The following is a 17032-nucleotide window of genomic DNA, read 5'->3' as shown; positions in this document are numbered from 1 at the left end:
CCTAATTGAGGTGTACAAGATAATGAGAGGCATAGATAGAGTTGATAGCCAGAGACTTTTTCCCAGGGCAGAAATTGTTTACACGAGGGGTTATAGTTTTAAGCTGTTTGGCAGAAAGTATAGAGGGGATGTCAGAGGTGGGTTATTTATGCAGAGAGTTGTGAGAGCATGGAATGCATTGTCAGCAGCAGTTGTACAAGCGAGGTCATTGGGGATATTTAAGAGACTGCTGGACATGCATATGGTCACAGAAATTTGAGGGTTCATACATTAGGTTTACCTCACATGAGGATCAATGGTCAGCACAACATCGTGGGCTGAAGGGCCTGTTCTGTGCTGTACTGTTCTACGTTCTATGCTCTATGTTCCCTGATATGGATTCGCAACTTGGCCAAGATGCTATGAAAACTTAAGATTTGGAGTCCAGAGCGAAATTTGTTAAAAACTGAAACAAATGCAGGAGTATGCATTTTAATTTCTTCAAACTGAGCTTTCATTGTACTTTGTTATGTTATGTAGTTAAAATGTGTACTGTACCTTTAAGAGAGAGTGAATGTAGTTTGCACTGAGAGCTTACAAGCACCTGTCATATGACTAGCTCACAATCTCAGAGTGTACTGGAAAATTGAAAATATTTAACATTTGGCTTTGAAATAGATGCCTGAGTTGGTTGCTGTTTTGGCAACAATTCAATTTTAAACAATCAGTTTAAATTCTGCCCCAGGATAGCAAAGCCCAATCGAGTTTGAGTTTGTGTTTTTTGTCAACATCGAACCAATGAGATGATCTGATTATGAGGGTTAAAATACAGTCATTTTAAAAGTCAGACAGAGCAACTGCCATTGAGAGAGTACCTGCCATCAAGAAAGATTCATTCTAAAACACTCTCTCAAAGATATCTTTTTCATATGAAGCATCTTGGGAGTAAAAGAAAGAAGATGACCAAGGCAGATCGTCAGCTGGAAGAAGACAGACACCAGAGACGACAGCCACTGTGTGCTTTTGAAATTAAGTTGATGCAATTTTAATAAGTGTTTTTATTGCAACAGTATATTGTTACAGAGTTGCAGACAGATAATAAGCAGTTAGGAGATGGGGGTTTAGAGTTGTGAATAGTGTTTGTTTACTGTTCACTTTTAGAGTTAAGGAATAAATTAATATTATTATCTTTAAAAACTGGAATTTGTGAATTCTCTGTCACTCGTGTCTTAGCAGATTACAAGGCGAGGTGAGCTTTTCTTGGTGCTTGGTTTAATTAGCAGAAGGGTTCATTGCCATGTTGTAAGAGTTAATTATCAGTAATAATTTGCTGAGTATGTTATTGTTATTGATATTTATGTAATAGTTGATGTTTGTAGATTTAGTCCACAATATTCGACTGTATTTTAATGTATTAGTTCAAATTTTGCTCTCATTACAGATTTCACTGGAAGTCTAACCCATTTTTCTTATTCAGCTGTCGAGAGTTCCTGATGATCTCTGAAGGTTCCCTGGAATGTTTCGGCAGTGATTGGGTCATGTGCAGAGATCGGATCTGGCCGGTGTCAGAAATCTGGAAATTCTCTGTAAAAGGGAGGTCCTGAACAGGGAACTCATAGTGTTAGCAGTATCTATAGTCCCAGAGATCCAGACACTATGAAACCTGAATTTAAAGTTGGAACAGAATTGAGGAAGAACCTGACAAAGCAACAATCTTCATTGTTAATATAACACATCAGGAAGAGAGATGAAGGAGACTATTACATCAGGGTGAAGATTATGAATGCCATGAATGTATCGGATGTCTACATTAACAATATTCCTGCCTCCGACTATATTCTGGCTTGAAGTTTCATTCATTTCAGGACTGTCTTTTTCTTAAATTCATGCATGTGATGTGGTCATTGATGACTGGACCAACATCCATTGAATATTCATAGTTTCATAAGAGGGAGCGATCTGCACTCCTCAAACATGTCAGTTCCAGGAGATTAGAGTACCCACAGTGAGGTTAGGGAGGGATTTCCTCAGTATTTTGGCACAGTGCATTTCTTTCAGTGCTGAACTCCTTCCAATTCTGAATATTGCTTCCATGGATTCTTTAGGGTGTGGTGTCCCCAAGTTCCTGCCACTCCTGTCCCTCACGATACCGGAAGTCATAGGTCAGAAAGCAATGTATCAGCAATGATTCTTCAGCGCCCTGGTAGTTAAACACCTCCATTCTGAAAACAACCCTCCACCACCAGCCTGTCTCCTACCTTCAAGCCAATTTCTGTAACAAATTGGTTAGCTTTCCCTTGCTTTCACGTGATCGAAACTTGCTAACCAGTCTACAATGGACAACCTTGTCAAACGCTTTGCTGAGTTCATATACATAATGTGTATCGATCTACCTTCATCAATTTCTCTGTCACTTCTTCAGAAAACTCAATCAAGCTACTGAGACATGATTTCCCATACACAAAGCCATGTTGACTCTCTCTATTCAATCCTTGCTTTTCCAAATATCTGTAAATCTTGCCCCTCAGAATCCCTTCCAAAAACGTGCACACCAATGACATCAACCTCACCGGTCTCAAGTTCCCTGACCTTTCCTTACCCACCTTTCTGAAATAATGGCACCTTATTCGCCAACACACAGTGTTCTGCCACTTCCCTTCTGACTATCATTGATAAAAATATCTCAGCAAGGGATCTATCAATCACTTCCTTAGATTCCCGCTTGTTTGCTGCACAATTCCTAGTCTTTGACCTGTGTTAGTAGCTCTTGTATTTCTATGGCTTGTCCCATCAACTCTTGCTGAAAATGTGTTGCTGGAAAAGCGCAGCAGGTCAGGCAGCATCGAAGGAGCAGGAGAATCGACCTTCGGGCATGAGCCTGAAGAAGGGCTCAAGCCCAAAACGTCGATTCTCCTGCTCCTTGGATGCTGCCTGACCTGCTGCGCTTTTCCAGCAACACATTTTCAGCTCTGATCTCCAGCATCTGCAGTCCTTACTTTTTCCCATCAACTCTTGGTCAAGGGAGATCCAATTCATTTGTAACAACCTCAGTGCAGGTTGAGAGACCGCTTCTGACCTTATTTCAATGTGGAAAGAGCATTGCAACTTTCAAACTAACCTTTAGAAAACTTAGGAGAAAGTGAGGACTGTAGATGCTGGAGCTCATAATCAAGAGTGTAGCCCTGGAAAGGCGCAACAGGTCAGGCAGCATCCGAGGAGCAGGAGAATCAACGTTTCGGGCATAAGTCCATCCTGATGAAGGGCTTATGCCCGAAACATCGATTCTCCTGCTCCTCCGATGCTGCCTGACCTGCTGTCCTTTCCCAGCACTATACTCTCCACTTCGGAAAACCTAGTTTATATGGTGATTGCAAGGCTAAGAAATGGGATCTACTTTATGGAATGAGACATTCTGGAGAGTGGAAACATGCTGATGTGTAATTAACTATTGTCAATAGAAGATAATTGACATCATACTGTGTGTATTTTCCCTGCTAATTAACACACGTTACCATTGAGGAACCTTTGTATACAACAAATTCTATCTTCCAAACAAGAATATTGAATGATTATAATTGCAAATAAAACATCTGGACCAGAAAAGGGAGGGGAATGCGACTGTTAATGTCGTATAAGTATATTCTTATTGAATCTGTCACTCTGAGGAACCTTAGACTGTAGCAAAGATCAAGAATAAAATGTCATCGCGCGCTTATTCTTTATTGGTTGCAATCTGTTTCGAGTACAGACTTTGGAATCTTCGATTGTGCTATTTTGGCTTTCCCCTGACAGAGAAACCACAAATTGCAGTCTCTGGTGTATTTATTGCTGGAAAACCAGTGAACCTGAACTGTTCAGTCACCCACAGTTTTTCAAATTGTGGTTTTGAACTGAAATGGATACCAGGGCTGTGTCTAATATCTATTCAATCAGGATTTGCTGTGACGATGCTTCTCCTTTAACAAGGTTATTTTGCGCTTGGTTTTCTTTTCAAGAGGGGTCATAAAAGCAGAGGTTCCAATATGTTCTGAAATATCTACCTGAAAAAGCTTTTAAGTTTTCTTTAAACACTTGTATAATGGAAGGTGAGTGGTCAGTTCACTCAGTTCAGAGTTTTTCTTTCTGGTTTGGTTTGGTTTTAGCAAGTAATCTGTTTGCTGCTGCTAGTAAAAGAAAACGGCTCAAGAGAAAAAACGTTCCTAGATTCGTATTTCTCTCCTGTAACGACCAGTGTATGTATTTAGTTATTTGCAAAGTGGTGGTTTATGGGGATATTGGACGAATTTGGAACAGCATAATTAAGTTGCAATAGAGTCGACTGAGTTTTCAGATAGGTTAAGTTATTTGAGATTCGGTTCTCTTTTGTTCATGTTTCATTCGGTAATCTATAAATAACTGCTGTTTTGCTACAAAATGAGTTTTTGGGCCAGCTGCATCCTGGAATATGCACCATAAAGCTGCTTAAAACAACTAGAAAAGTTAGGGCCTAGGCAGACATTTGGAATGTTTTGAGGGGGTCTGGCTTCTTCCATAACACTGAGATTTCAGTACAACTCAGGACCAATTTCGAGAATTCCTGGACTGTTATACCAAATAGCTCCTCACTACACCTGCCGACCATTACAGATTGTCCCTGCTCTGTGAACTTACAGTGGCTAGTGGATCGCTCAAGAAACTCATAGATTGGATGTGAATTGCATGTGGCTGCATTTCCTTTTTATTCAACCATCCAATAATTAAACACTTTCAGATTTTGTCTCTTTAGTTCTGCTCACCTTGAAAGGTAAACGTTTCCAAACTGAGATTGACACCTTCCATTGTAATCTTCAGGCAGGTATGAAAAATGACAATAACACCTTCATCTGTCCTGATGACTTGAGCAGAAAATGTCGTCTCTCTGTAAGCCTGTTAATCATTGATCAGCAATTTCTTTTCAATTAATCGAGTATATTCCAATTGGGCACGGAAATTATATTGGTAGATCCATTTTTTTTCCCAAATATAATCTCACACATTGCTAACACCTGATGAGCAAGTTCAACTGAAGCTTTCAAGCTGAATTTAGATCGTTATTTCATTAGAATCAACATTCAAGGGTATGGGGAAAAGGCAGAAGTATTGTAGAATGTTGTATTTTTCATTTGGTGATCTGTTGCAGAAATGATGGACCAAATAGCCTTTAATAAAGACTGGTGGGAGAGAAGGGGTTCCAGTTTCGAGTGCACTATCATCAGAAATCCAGAAAGTGGAAATGTGTACAAATGGGACAGATTCTACCTGAACTTGCTGCCGCTAGTGTTCTTGCTGCCTGCTAGTGAGGAAAATACAGAAAATTCAAACCAGAGTAGATGAGAGAAGATATCAAACTTGGGACAATATATTAAGTCAAGGGTGAATTAAAGCCGAAGACAAATATTTCAATGTCAGAAATAAAAAATAGACTGTGACAGGAAGAAAAGAAATTTAAGTGTCAATCAACCGAGAAAGTTGAATTTATAAAAACAACTAAGGGATGGAGCAGAAGGCTCTGTATCTGATTGAACTCTGTATCAGAAACAAAGTAGATGTTCTGACAGCGCAAGGATAATTGAATTAGTATGATCTGGCAGCCTTTAGAGAGACATAACTTCATGATGACAGGAATTAGGGCATTAACCTTGAAGGTTTCTGGACACTTTGGAATGACAAGAAGAGAGAAAAGAATGTGGTAAGTGAATTATCTAATGATGGCATTAGCACAACAGAGAGGGATGGCCTATGTTCACGAAATCAAGTTGTGGAAACATATTTTGATACGTCTGAGAAATGGTAAAGGCACAAAATTACTTGTGGTATTCATCTGCAGCCCCCAAACTGTAAGGAGATGGTAAGCTACGGCATAACTAAAGAAATCTGAAACCTTGCCAGAAAGCTGTGATCATAATCATGCAGGTTTTCATATAAAGATTGTTAATGTCAGATGGGGTGTCACAAAGATAGTCCCTTTTTATTCTCTAAAAGCTGTTCCTTGGCTCAAGAAGACTCTATACTTGCTTTTGTTTCAAAGGGGTAATAAACCGGGCCAGGCTCCAATTAGTCTGGTTTGGTACAGAGAAGAAAATGATTTTAAGAGGCCTTTTGTTTGTATGCAAACAGATGAGACTTCAGGCCAAAGTGGTCATGGTTTAGAAGTGACCTGTTTAATGAAAGGGGATTGGTTAGCTCTCTAGTTGAGCTGACCAGTTTTTAGTTCATTCTGACCTGATAAGAATTTCAATAGAATGCTGTGTGGAAACTCTCTCTCTCTCTCTCTTTCGGCCCTTCAACTTGAACCTGTAAGCATATGCTCAAGAAACTCATAGATTGAATGTGAATTGCATGTGGCTGCATTTCCTTTTTATTCAACCATCCAATAATTAAACAGTTTCAGATTCTTTCTCTTTAGTTCCGCTCACCTCGAAAGGTGAACGTTTCCAAACTGAGATTGACACCTTTATATGCTTTAAAAGGGTGTTTGCTTGTTGGGTCTGTTGTGTATATTCAGAGCAGTACGATTAAGTCCAATTGGATCGATTGAGTTTTGTAGGGGTTCTTTTATTCTGTTCTTTGTGTTTCATTGTGTAACTTTATGAATAGATTTTTGTCTGTTCAAAAGTCTAGTAGTCAACCTAACTATCTTACTCCAGGTAACTGTCACTGCACAGTTACTGAAACAAATTGTGAAGTTATGATCTGGGGCTGCCTGCTGAAAAATGTTTTGAGTGGTCTGGCCGAGTCCATAACAAGGAAAAGATATCCGAAATGAAGCATTCATAAAATGTTTTTAGGATCATGTTCCAAAACAAATGAGAGAACAAATTTATAGCAGACAGGATATGGTATAATTCTTAATTTTTGCTTAACAACAGCACCCACTTGATGGTGACGATTTATTATCTCTTAGTATTTAAACTGCTGTCAGTGAAAATTTTCTTAACTTCTCCAGTTACTTAAATAGAATGCCATCCACAATCTACAGATTATATGTGGATGATTACATTTATGATAATGTGAATCTGCTCCTTTTCTTTAGATGAACATATAATAGTATTTGGTCTGAACTGCGTTAGTTCCAAGAATGAGGCTTTTTTGAATCTGCAATCTCCCAGTAAACATCACAAGTAACATCAGCGGAGGAAAAAAAAACATCACTGGGAGCATTTCAAATGTTAGAGTCTATTCCTGACAGAGAATAATGGCCTGCTTCAGTGATCTCTAACACTGACTCACCTAAATGGATTTGAGAGCTGATTATATGCAAGGCAAAGAACGAGAATGATGGTATTGTCATTATCTACCAGCTGAATTCAACAGGTACACCCTAATTTTATTTTTATTTCTTTCATTGGAGGTTGGCATCGCTGGCAGGGCCATTATTCCTTTGCTTGTCCCTAGTTACACTTGAGCTGCCTCCTTAAACCGTTGCAGTCCATGTATTGTAAGTACGCTCTGTATCCTCCTTGGTTGGGATTTCTAGATCTTTCACTTAACAATACTGAAACAAAAATGATATATTGCCAAGTCAGGATTGTAAGGAGTTTGTCAGCAAATGTACAGAAAATGGTTTTCCCATGAATCTGCTCTTCATCCTTCACGATGGAAGTGGTCGCTGGTTTGGAGAGTGCTGTCTTAACAGCCTTGGTGAATTTCAATAGTGTATCTTTTAGAAGGTACACAATGCTTTTCCTGAACATGGAGGGTCGAGGGAGTGGATGTTCATGAATGTAATGCCAATCAAGCAGGTTGCTATGTCCTCGATGGTATCAAGACTGTTGAGTGCATTTGCAAGAGTACTCATTCAAGCAAGGGAGGAGTGTTCCACCAAACTCCTGACTTGTGTGTTGTAGATGGTGGACTGGCTTTGGTGATTCAGAAGATGAGTTATTTCCTGAATATTCCCAGGCTCTTGACTGTCCTTGTCACCTCTACATTTATATGACAAGCATAATTGAATTTCGGTCCAATGCTAAACCCCAGAATGTTGACCGTGGCAAAAAAGTATAGTGATACAATCGATTTCTTAGAAGACAACCGTTATTGGAGATGGTCATTGCCTGGCATTTGTGCAGCTTGATTATTTCCTACCACTTGTCAGTCTAAGTCTGGATGTTTAGGTCTTGCTGCATTTCAGACATGTCCTGAAATTTAATTGCTTGAGACCGCTAACTCCATTACGAAAACAACTCGGTCTATCATTGCAAATAACCCTTCTGCCCTGGATAATTCTGTACCTGGATAATTGTCAGACTCGCAAGAACAGCTTTGGCCATTATCAGTCTGATTCTATTGCAGTGAAATTGCAGAGGTATGAGTTTATAGTTGGTATGTTTAAACTGACGTTTCATAGGCTGCCCTTTAAGACTGAAAGCATTAAATGACTAACAGGGCACAAGCAACTTAGTGGAGGAAAGATTGTTCTGACCACCTCTGAAACATCCAATGAGTGATGCCGTTGTTTGATAGAAGTTATGCATCAGGGACTGCCCACCTCATAATATATTTGGAGTTGACTCACTGAGTTACTGTTTTTCGAAATAAGACACAAACATCTTCCATGTCACAAACTTGAAAACAGACAAACTTATTCCTCACATACAAATAACAACAGTGAATTTTTCTAACGATAAAACTTTTCACATATTTATGTAATTTTATAATATGACCAGTTTGACATTACGAAAAGTGCAAATGTTGCTCAATTACTTTCATTCCTGTCTGCCAGAACCTGCAGTACTTCAAAGCACTTACCAACAAGTTAAACTTGTGATTTTGTTTTCAAATCACACTTTTTCCAGTTCGTGACAACTCAGTTTGGGCTGATCATTGAACCCTACTGTTCCAAAGACAGTGACATGTGTGATGATGTGTATAGCACATAAACCGATTTAACTGACTGACTACAGCTCAGAACCCCAACAGAATACACAGTTCATTTCATCATGAACAAGAAGCAGAAATCCAACGACTCTGTGGTTAGAGGGAGGTCCAAAACCAGGCATCATTGTCTACAGTCCCAGAGATCCAGAAAGTATGAATATAAACAGAGAACAGAAAGGAGGGGAAAACTGACAAAGTATCAGTGTTCATCATGAATAAAACACGCCAGGAAGATAAATGTAGATTGTCATTCATCAGGGTGAAAATTCGCGCATGTGATGTAGTCATTGCTGACTCGACCAACATTAATTGTATAAACATAATTCTACTCCCAACAGACGGAGTGATCTGCCTTCCTGAAGCGTGGCTGTTTCTGGAGCTTAGAGTATCCACACTCAGATGAGGGTGGGGGGGGTGGGGGGGGGGGACTATCAATACTTTCACCAAACGCCAAAGCTTCCATGACGACCTCCTTCCAAATCTGAATGTTGTGTGGATGCCATGGCAACTTACAGGGATTGATGTCTCCATTATCTTCCATCCCTGTCATTCACAATACATAGGTCATGGGTTCAGAAGCAGTGTCCCAGCACTGATCCTTGTGGCACACCTCTGGTCACGTGCCTCCATTCTGAAAAACAACCCTCTATCACCACACTCTGTCTCCTATCTTCAAAACAATCTTGTATTGGCTCACTCCTACTGAATTGTATGTGATTTAATTTTGCTAAACAGTTTGCCATGCAGAATTATGTCAGATGCTTTGTCACTTCTTCAGAAAACTCAACCAAGTTAGTAAGACACGATTTTCCGAGCAAAATGGAATGTTGACTCTTTCTACTCAGTCCTTGCCTTTCCAAATACCTGAAAATCCCATCCCTCAGAAGGCTCTGCAACAATTTGCCCAGTACTGACGTCAGGCTCGCCAGTCGATAGATCCCTGGCTTTTCTTTACCATCTTTCTGAAATAATGGAAACACATGAGCTAACCTGAAGTCTTCTGAAACCTCAGCTGTTGATATTAATGAGACAAATATCTCAGAAAGGGGCCCACTAATCACCTCCCTGGCATCCCAGTTACTTGCTGCACAATTCCCAGTCTCTGAGATGTACTGGTAGATATTGAACTTAGATGATTTGTCCAAACAAATCCTGGTCCATGGAGATCCGAATGATTGGTAACATCCTCAATGCAGACCAGAGACTGCTTCTGGCTTTAGTTCTATGCGCAAAGGGCATTGCAACCTTCAAAACAGCCATTAGAAATTTTTATTCAATGTTAATATGGCATTTTTAAGGCTAAGAAATGGGGTCTGTGTAATGGAGTGAGGAATTCTGGGTAGTGGACACATTCTGTGGAGTGAGTACTTATCATCAAAAGGAGATCATTGTTTTACAGTGACTGTATTTTCCCCGTTAATTAATACACCGTGTCTCTTTACGCATCAAATTATATCTCCTAAACAAGAATATTGAATGATGAACATTACAAATAAACTATCAGGACTGAAAAGGGGAGGTGTGAGCGATTAGTAATGGAGTACACGTACGTTCTTCTTAAATCTCGCAGTCCGAGGAAGCTTAGACTGCAGCAAAGATGAAGAAGAAAATGTCGTCATCCATTTACTTATCATTGTTTGCGCGTCCCTCCAGAATATAGACATTGGAATCTCTAGTTATGCTATTTATCATTTCCACTGATAGAGAACCCTCAAGTCGCCGTCTCTGCACAATTGTTTGTTGGTAAACCAGTGGGCCTGATCTGTTCAGTCACCCACAGTTGCGATTTTGATTTGACTTGGACACAGGGACCGAATCTAACTCCTATTCAGGCTTTAGGTAAAATCAGGAAACATTTAGCGAATTCATGGATTGCTTTATCAACGTTCACCTTCACTCTTTCAGCTGACAATCACTGACGGAACCTGCTGTGGAAATTTACAGGGGCTGTTGGAGTGGTGATCGGTCAAGAAACTCTTCAGGTCCATGTCGAATGTAGGTATACGTATTTCCGCTCAATCGCCCACCTAATCACTGAACAACTTCAGATTTGTTCTCTTTAGCTCAATTGCTCTGGAAAAGTGACCATTTCCAAATTGGGGATTCACATCTTCCACTTTATTCTTCAGGCAGAGTGTAGGAGATAGTGTTGAAGAAATGACTATAACATTGTCTCCTCACAATGATTTGAGAAGCGGTAGATTGGCTGCCTGAAAATCTATCAACCATTGGTCAGCAATTTCTTGTCAGTCAGATCACATCCTTTCTGTGATGAAGCTTCTCCTGTAAAGAGTTTATAGTGTCCTTGGCTTTTTTTTCTCAGAGTGGAGTAAATGGCACAGACTCTAGAAAGTCTGTTGAAGGGGTTGAAAGGTTTTAGGTACAATTTGATAATAGCTAACAGATAATGTCTCAGTCAGAAGGCTTTCAATTAAAAAAAACTTGTACAATGAAATGGGAGTGACCAGTTCTCCCAGCTAATTTTGTCTCTGGTTTGGTTTGAATTTTAGAAGTATTGGAAAGAACGGCTGCACCCAAAGAAGCAGGTCCAGGTTGGTACTCTCTCTCGCTCTCTCTCTGACATCTATCATGTAAGAACCTATGTTTGGTTTTACTTTTTGTGCCAAGGGGTGTTTATGGGGATTGTTGCAAGCATTTGGAACACCATCATCAATTTGGGGTAATCTATTGGGTTTTCAGAGATGTTAGGATATTCGGTATTCTGCGTTTTTGCTGTTTGTATTTCATTCAGTAATCATTTAAATTAATTTTGTTATGTTTAAAACGAAGTTGTTTGACCAGCTGATTCTCTCCTGGAACATCCGTCACAGAATTGTTCAAAAAAATTGAAATGTTAGGGTCTGGGCTACCTTCTTGTAATGTTTTGAGGGGATCTGGCCTGGTTCATAACAATCCCCAGATGGCAATGAAGTGTTATTGGGGGAGGCTTTTTTCTCCAAATATAATCTTATGCATCTCTAACACCTAATCAACAAGTTAAACTGAAGCCTTCAAACTGAAGTTATATGGTTATTGAACTAGAAACAGCAAAAGTATGGGAAAAGGCAAGCCTATTGCACAAGGTCGCATTGCTCAATTGGTGTTCTGTTGCAGAAATGATGGGAAAAGTGAGGACTGCAGATGCTGGAGATCAGCGCTGAAAATGTGTTGCTGGAAAAGCGCAGCAAGTCAGGCAGCATCCAAGGAGCAGGAGAATCGACGTTTCGGGCATGAACCCTTCTTCAGGAATCATTCCTGAAGGAGGGCTCATGCCCGAAACGTCGATTCTCCTGTTCCTTGGATGCTGCCAGACCTGCTGCACTTTTCCAGCAACATATTTTCAGCTCAGTGCAGCTCAATGCCCTCTGCTCCAGAACACTTGAATAGTTCATCATACTATATCCAAGACTGGTGGAAGAGAAATGTGTTCCAGTTCCACAGGGATTGTCACCAGAAATACTGAAAGTGGAATATGTACCAATGGGACAGATTCTATCTGATTTGCTGGGACTGGTGTTCTTGCTGCCTGCTAGTTAAGAAAGTACAGAAGATTCGATGCAGAATGGAGGAGAGGAGGAATGGAGGAGAGGAGGACAAAGAGCGAGTTCAAGCCAGGACAAACACGTTAATGTGGGAAATGATTAACAGACTGATGGCAACAAAATAAATCTAAGAGTCGACCAACAGATAAGATTAGAATGTAGAAAGATAAGAAAGGAATCAAGCCTGTATCTGACTGAAGACCCTGACTGAAAGAAAGCAGATGATCTGAGAGCATAAGGATATATGACTCAGTATGATCTGGTTGCTTTTTGGGAAATATAGCTCAATGATGTTATGCATTAGGACGTGTATTTAGAACGCTCATGACATTTAAGAATGACAGGAATAATAAGAACAGTAGGGTTGGGGGTTTGGCCTTTTTATCTAATGATAGCATTGCACAATAGAGAGGAATGGACTACGTTCAGGAAATCAAGTTGTGGAAATAGATGTTGGTACTGACGATAAAGGCAAATAATTACTTGTAGTACTTATCGGCAGCCCCCTGAACTATACAAACAGGGCAGGTGAGAGCTTAATTTAAAAAGAAATCATAGAACTTGCCATAAAGGAATGACAATAATCATAGCAGATTTCATATGTCGACTGTTAATGACAGATGGGAAAAGTTAGCCGAAATGAGGCATTTATAAAATTTTGTTGCATTTTATAAACAACAAGAGGACAGCTTATGGTAGGCCCGATATTATACAATACTTACCTTTGGCTTGGCAATAACATCTAATTGGGGAGGGGAGGAGGGAACACGTCGGTTATTATCTCTTGATAACTAAATTCTCGTCAGTGATCATTTTATTATCCTGGTCATTTACTTAAATAGTATACAGTCCACAATCTCGACACTTTATTTACATGATTCCAATCATGACGATGTGAATCTGCTCCTTTTCTTTAGGTGAACCCATAACAGTTAATGGTAACGTCCAGAATGATGCCACTGGACTAGTTAATTATGCTAATGCCATCGAATGTTAACGGGCAATTACTAGATTGTCGCTTATTGGCGATGGTCAGTGACTGATATTTGTGTGGCACGATTGCTTCCTGCCACTTGTCACCTCAAGCCTGAAGGTTCAGATCTTGCTGCATTTCAACGGGGACTGCTTCTGAAATGCTCTGAAATTGAATTGATGCAAACTGTCCATCATTGCAAATATTCCTTCCACTGAGACGGATATTATGTTCCAAAGATGCAATTCACTAATAAAATTAGTGCATAACAAAATATTTCTACTTGAAAATGAAACAAACGACATAAAATTCACCTTGCTTCATTTTCAATCCATATACAACATTATTTTTACACTATACATTCAGTGTCAAGTTTGCATTGCATGTAGTTCTCAGCAGTTTCCTGCCACTTTGTGCATAGTGACTGCAGACACTGTCGAAATATCTACTTTCGGCTTGACTCAACCATCTTGGCAGTTATCATTTTAAAACAAGGGCTTAACTAGAAACGGGAGCAAGTCAAAACTGAAATTGGCAAAATTCTATTGTTTTGAAAGTAAGGATATTAATGATGCAATGATGGAAATAACATTCAATGGTTTATCAAGGATGACTGATCTAAATAATAAGCAGAGATTCTAAGGAATGATTGGTTCTTCCTACCACAGTCTGTAACGTCTGGCATCAAAAACTGCTGGCATCAAAAACTGATTTAAACTTACTGTTCTGCATCGAATTAGCTGTGAACGTAATCTAGTGCCCAATGGCTTTGAAAGGTAGCCTCGAATTTATCTGATCAGCATGAATCAGAAATAGTGTGGGACATGTTACTTGAGTAACCGCATTAAACAAATTGTTGTCAGTGAATGGTGATGGCGGTGGCTCTGTGCTTAGCACTTCTCCCTCACACCGCCTGGGTTTGATTCCAGTCTGTGTGGCTTTTGCACATTCTCCAAGTGTCTCCATGGGTTTCCTTTAGGTGCTCTGTTTTCCTCCTAAAGATGTGCAGGTGAGGTGGATTAGCCAAACTAAATTACCCTGTCGTGTCCAGGGATTTACAGTAAGGTGGGTTAGCCATGGTAAATGCAAAGTTTTTGAAAGGTGGAAGTGATGATGTTTTTCAGAAGATTGGTGCAGACTTGATGTGCACAATGGCTTCTTTCTGCACTTCTTAATTACATTATGGCCTGTAGTTCTTCAATAATAAACAGAGCTCTTCAATGTAAATGTGGCAACTGTATGCTTAAAAAGCTCATTATGTGAACACTGTTGTTCCTTTTTATAGAACGACCCACAGCAGTATCTGGTCTGACTTCCACCAGTTCCAAGAATGTCTTCACTTGTACCCGCAGAGTCAGAGCCAATCCCCCAGTAAACATCACATGGACCCTCAATGGGAGGAAAATCACAGGAAACGACTCAGACACTGTAGTATATTGCAGGAGAGTGAATAATAGATTGCTTCAGAGCTCTCTGACACTTATTCACCTCACTGGAACTGAAAAGCTAATCTCATGCACAGCCATAAACGAGTAGTAAGTTACTGTCAGCAGATACCATCTCCATTTAACATGTGAATCTCTGAATGTTATATCATGAAATTATTAAAGACAGCTTGCTCAGACACAGAGTCAAGTGTAAATCCTGAGTCTCTTTTCTACTAAGCAGATTGCAAGCCAAAACTATAAGTAATGCTGAACTGAATATATCATTAAATTCAATGTTGATATTTTCTAAGCAACCTGTTGAGCGATATTGTTCCTCTCCTCTGGACAAGATTGCCTTGCCCAGCCCCGACTGATCATTATCACAATAAATGCTGAACATAGAAACGTAGAACATAGGAGCAGGAATACACCTTTCGGCCATTCTAGCTGTTCCAACATGCAATATGATTATTGCTGACCATCGAACTCAGTCCCTTGCTCCCATTTTCTTCTCATGCTTTCGGATCCCTTTAGCCATAAAAGTTATATTTATGTCCTTCATGAAAATATTCAATGCTACGGCCTCATCATTGCTTTTGAGGGTGCAATGTATAATATATGTATAATGCCCATTTGAATGCATTGTCTGAAGGTCTGATCACGATGAATGTCACTTCTGTCAGATGTGATCAAAATGAATGCATATAAAATGAGAGAAGGCTAATGTGACCATAAAGATAGCAGGAATCATTGTGTTCAATTTGTCCTTTTTGACGTCAATGTTACAGACCATGCCCCTGATTGTCATTCAGTTGATTTAATGACCGAGAGCAGAAGAAGGCCATTTGTCTCATTGACTGTCTTGTACCATTTAATCAGATGGTGGTCACTCTGATTCTGAACTGAAAGCACTTTTCTGTCAGTCCTCCTCATAGAACATGTTTCTTTTCCTGAGCAAAAATTTATCAAACCCTTTAGTGTATTCCAAGGCCCGCATCCACTGCACTCTGGAGTGGAGTGCCCCAAAGATTTCTTATCGTTCTCATAGAGAGAGTTACTCAACTCCCCCGGACTTTCTACTCATGCTACATGATAAGAACTACATTTAACTCTTTCTTGAAAGCATCCAATGTTTTGGTCTCAGGCACTTCTGTGGCAGAAATTTCAAAGACTCACCACTCTCTGGGAAAAGATATGTTGCCCCATTTCAGCCCTAAGTAGTCTACATTGCACTCTTTAAGAATGACAATTCCCCTCCACCACCCAACTACCCACCATGGGTTTGGACTGCCGGTCACCGGGAATATCCTTGCTGCATTTGCTTTTCTAGCCCTGTTTTTTTTTTAAATGTGTCTGTTAGGTCTGCCACACTGACATTATTAATCTAAAGTCCAGCAACAATATTCCTAAATAAGACTACCCCATCCTTTTAGATTCTAAGTCAGTAGAAAATCAAAGGAGTGTTGCACCTGTTTGATGGAGCTTATAAATCAGGGACTGCCCACGTCAGTCCCAACGTTGGAGGTGACTCACAGTGCTATTTTTCTGTGAAATGAGTCGAAGACGTCTCCTGTGTCACAAACTTAAAAGTGACACAAGGATAAATTTACTTTTCACATGCACATACTAACAAGATTGAACGCTATTTTAACTTGCAAAAAAAAAGACAGCATTTGTCGACATGCATTTTGCAATAGTTCAGGTTCGACATCACAAAAAGTGCTGGTGTTGCCCAATTGCTTTGACTCCAGTCTGCCACACCCTGCAATACTTCAAAGCACTTACGATCAAGTTGGACTCGTGATATGGTTTTCACATCAAATGTTTTCCATTTCGTGACAACTCAGTTACGGTTGATTATTCAGCCTCACCTTTCCACAAGCTGTGATAAGTGTGTCAAATGTATAAGGCACAAATACTAGGGGATGGCATTACCATACATATCTTTCTAGGTGGTACAGACCATGAATTTGGAAGGTGCTGCCAGAGGAGCTTTGTTGAGCGACTGCAGTGGCTCCTGTGGATTGTACACCCGGTTGTTCCATGTGTTATTCGCAACATTGCAAGAAATCATCATGGTACTGGTAATATACTCCTGACTGTCCTACCAGATCATACCTAACACATGGTTTCCAGTCATAGATCAAAATCGGTGGATGGGACAAGCTTCTCTATTCAGTGATCTGTGTCTTTAAACTCACAAACTTGATGTTTCA

At 39.9% G+C, this 17032-nt stretch overlaps 1 long non-coding RNA gene across 1 annotated transcript; it reads left to right on the top strand.

The window, feature by feature from the left end:
- Nucleotides 1–10783: 10783 nt before the first annotated feature.
- LOC122544225 lies at nucleotides 10784–14899 on the top strand. Its single transcript, XR_006310300.1, has 3 exons — nucleotides 10784–10869; nucleotides 11385–11426; nucleotides 14675–14899. It is a non-coding gene; the product is annotated as an uncharacterized LOC122544225 (long non-coding RNA).
- Nucleotides 14900–17032: the final 2133 nt, after the last annotated feature.

Source organism: Chiloscyllium plagiosum, chromosome 47 (assembly GCF_004010195.1).
Source record: "Chiloscyllium plagiosum isolate BGI_BamShark_2017 chromosome 47, ASM401019v2, whole genome shotgun sequence".
NCBI classification, from domain to species: Eukaryota; Metazoa; Chordata; class Chondrichthyes; order Orectolobiformes; family Hemiscylliidae; genus Chiloscyllium; species Chiloscyllium plagiosum.
This window is presented reverse-complemented; position numbering and strand designations above follow the sequence as displayed.